Here is a 4,351-nt window from a genome sequence, read left to right as displayed (position 1 = left end):
GCCACAGTGTCTTGGGGTCATTTGTTACGTAGCAATACATATCTAATATTTCATTTTATGTTAAATTTGTATAATCACTTTCTAAGTGGTCCCCTTTTCATTCTGTTCTTCTTCTTGTTGACAGATCGATCATTCCCAGATAATCTCACTGTAACTTTCCCTGAATAAAAAGTTATAGAAGTTCCTCATTCCTTTCTGGAAAAAGTAAAAACCAGGCCTAGGCATTGGCCTGGATGACTCTGATGTAGGTGGGCATCAGACTATTCTGTGGGCAATGCTGGGTTCTCTCCCTCTGAACCTGCCTGGAAATCTGCTTCCATGAACATGTCCTTGACTGATAAACAAGCTCACAGCTTGGTATATCTTCCTAGACGTTTATGCTTCCCTGGGACAATTTTTTTAAAAATCTGTTCACATATTTGGCTGACTAGTTTAAGTTCCTCAGGAGCCAAGATCAGATGTTCTGCTTTCCCCACACAGTTCTGGGCATCCCTAAGTTCTTTGGGGGATGTGAGAACCGGATTCAGAATCCTAGCATCTAAGAGGAAACACAGCTGGAAATGTAGCAGGGCAATGAGCACAGTTTGGCATTGGAGATGCCTCAGGCTGGGTGCTGGGCTGGTGTTCTGACTTTGGGCAAATGACAGCTCGGTATTGCTGTTTCTGTGAGAGAGGATATTAATGGCGCCTACTTCAGAGCTGAGGATTAAGGGAGTTCATGTATCTGATAGCAGGTATGTGGCCAATTACGGGCAGTTTATTCATAGCTACTGAAAATCACAAAATTACATATTAATAGTAACACACGGCACAGAATATCCGCTATCATCATGCACCTCTCCATAGCTTTCCTTATACTTTGAATGACCAAATTGTTTTACTACGACAAATTTAAAATACAGTTCACCCTTGAACAATGCAGGAGTTAGAGGCCCTGATGCCCCCCTAATATAACTTTTGACTCTCCCAAACTTAACTACTAATAGCCTATTGATTGGAAGACTTCCCAAAAGCATAGTCAATTAACCCATATTTTGTAAACATTTCCTATACTGTATTCTCACCATATAGTAAGCTAAAGAAAATACTCAGAAAATCCCAAGAGAAAATATACTTAGAGTACTTTACTGTATTTATTAAGAAAAAACAATCTGCAGTAAGGACCCGCACAGTTCAAACCCACATTGTTCAAGGGGCAACTGTAGTTTCATATTTTGAAAATTTCAGTCCAGTTGACACAGAAAGCCTAATCAAAATGTTATCATTACTAGTAAGCGTTAACTCCCATAATGTAGAAGAGGCAAATGGCAAAGAAGTTAATGAGCACAAACTCAGTACTAATAAATATGCCCTTTGCAGTTATGTAGTGGCTTCAATTATAAGTCTCTAAGGTCTCCATACATGTGCACATCAATTTGTTAATGGGAAGAAGCTGGCTGGGAGGCAAGGCTGTGCACGTGACTTCCCCCCAGGAGCTCTGGAAGCAGACAAGGGCCCCGAGAGGAAGGTGTGGGGAGAGCCTTGTTTTCCTGGAACAATTTAGTAGGGTGTTGGGTGCTAAGTTCAATGGAGAAAACGTGCAGAAGGGAGAAGGGAGAAGTAGGAAGTGCTGCAGGGAGACAGGAGAATTAGGTTATTTAAGGCAGCCACTTGGGAGAGTAGGCACATTCTTGTGGAGCCACATGAGACAGAACCAAGGGGTAAACAATGGGACTAAATTACACAATAGCTGAACTTCCCAACAGTTAGAGTTGTTCAAAGATAGGACTTTGCAGAAGTAAGTGTCTCCCGGGTCCTGGACATGTTTAAACAGAGTTAAGAGCTTGCCATTGGCTGGGGGCAGGACCTCCTTCTTGGCTCACTGTGAGCTCTGAAAGTCACGAATAGAGACCAAATTTGGTGGAGAAGAGAGCCAGGCAGGGATGGGGTCTACCACACTGAGAGGGCTAAAGAGACAAGCTTCTTGGCTGGGGATCCCATTACTACCCTCGGAGGTGTATATACTGGGATTCCCTTGTAGCTGTGGTAACTGGTTCTTTGACCAAGCCGGATAACAAGGGTTATCCCTGATCGTTTGCTACCTTTTAATGCAATGAAGATAGTCTGTTATATTAGTTGCCTCTATGCTACCTGCTTACCTTTACCTTTCTTACATCTCTGATGCTGTGGGATCAAAGACTTATCAGGCTTGACAAGGTCTTCTCATTGTATAGGGTTGGGATCTGAACCATCAGTAACCAGATGTTGTTGGTGTAAAACGCTGGGGTTTTTGTGTCTGTTTTTAATATATATCAACTCAAATTTCTGAAAATTTTCTTTTTAATTTTAGGACATCTACTCAGGATTTTTTTTGACCATGAGGTATATGGACGAACAAGGGCTCAGATTCTTTATAACAATTAGTAAAGCTGAATTTTTGTCTTTGCCTCCCCAAGTTTCAAAGAGATGCAGCATGTTTTTGCACTTCTTATGTCTGTGTGATACACATAACCAGGCTTGTCCTCAACACAAATATTGCCTGGAAAGGACCAGTCAACCCCCACTCCACTTTAGTGAAAAGGCTGGCTTGGATGCACAAATATAAATATATATTTCTTGTTAACCATTCGCTCAGGCTCTCAACGATTTGCTGGTGGGTACCTACATAGTACTGGCTGTTTGATCCACTGTGTTGAATGCCTCTTCTGGGTTAAAACTGACCTTAGGGAACCCCTTGCCCAACACCCTTGCTTTAAAAATGGAAGAAATTGAAATCCAGAAATGTTAAGGAATCTTTTCAGTGTTAGACAGCTGTTCTGTTGTCTGGAGCACAGTTAAATTAGTACCATTTTAGAATCAGCTTCGATGATGACAGACTAATTTGTTTCAGTCGTCAGAACGAAAGCTCGTGGGTCCTGAGAAATCCTTCTCACTAGATTTGGAACAGAGAAAGGTCCAGTTCTTGCTGGGAAGGACATATGTCTACCACTGGATACACCTTGGGAAATATTTTAGGTTGTCATAGGAGACACTTGGGGACTAGAGTGCCAGTCCAAGTTTCTATTCTGTGAATCTGACTTCTGAAATGACCTTGAGACTTGTGATAGGATGACTCCAGGCTTGTTGTCTCAAGTCACGTCCCCTGCCTTGATGGGCAAGCTGGAATCTCCTGAGGCTTCTTTTCTCTTTGGGATGTCTGAGATCAACATTTTTTCCCTTTAAAAGTAGAAGTGATTCTGTTTCTTGCTTCTACCCAAGGCTCCATACAGCCATAGCTACACTGTTCGGAATTAGCTGTGCAGAGACTGGCTGTTCCTTCCTTCCCCCGGGTGCTTTCCGGCAGCTTTTACACCGTTTGCTTAGGAACTTGGTGTTCAAGGTAGCTCTACAGAAATGCTCACTCATCTCTGGCACTTCCACTCTTCCCAGGAGCTGAGGTGGGATGTCCTCTGCTGTGTCACCCCAGGAAAAGGGACTGAATGGTGCCTCAGTCACAAGGGAATACGAAAGCAAAGAATACACAGGAGGGCAAACTTGAAGTGAGCAAGCTCGCTCAAGGTTGTCCCCCCTTGCCAGCCACACTCAGGAGCCCCCCCCCCACCTTTTTTGCAATCCATAGTTGGATTCATTAGGGCAGCCTGTGAGCGCGTTCCTAGTGCAGGACCCACAGGGTCAGGCCCTGTGCTCTAGGCAGCAAAAGAAATCTGAGCAATGAGTGGTACACTGTTCACAGTACACACTGAACATGGCGTGAGTCTAAACCTCCGAGGCTTCTTCAGTTCTAAATCTGCAGGATATAAAGGAACTTTTGATGCCCCACTTTTCAAGGGCCTTGTCTTGTCAGTTCTGAAGCTCTTTTATTTCTACTGCTTCAGTGATGCATAAGTGGCTCGGGTTTTGCTGCAGCAGAGAGCTGCAGAATCTTTTGCATAGTAAGATCAATTATGCATCATATACATTTTAATGGAATGCACCAGAAAAAATAGTGCAAATTCAGTCTGCCAGGTAATTCCACCTGAACATTTAATTAGTGTAGGCAGAGTTTTATATTAAATAGGTTCTTAGCTCCTCAACTTTTTGGGTGATAAAAGATTTTTAGACTTGGGCCTTTGGCTAATATGGGAGGAGCATACACTGCATGAACATTATAAAGAATCTCTGTGTATGTGTGTGTGTGTGTGTGTGTATGTGTGTGTGTGTATCTGCACATTCTGCACAGAGACAAGAACTGGAGTCTCTAAAAACGTCATATGTGCAATCAAGCCCTTTTCTAGAAACAGTTCTCTTTAGGAAATGCTAGACTACGATGACTCACAACTACCCTTCTGCACGGAAACTGGGGAGGACAAAGACATACAGTTAGAAAGGTTAC

This window comes from Mustela nigripes, chromosome 8, assembly GCF_022355385.1.
Source record: "Mustela nigripes isolate SB6536 chromosome 8, MUSNIG.SB6536, whole genome shotgun sequence".
Taxonomy (NCBI): Eukaryota; Metazoa; Chordata; class Mammalia; order Carnivora; family Mustelidae; genus Mustela; species Mustela nigripes.
Note: the sequence above shows the minus strand (reverse complement) of the source record.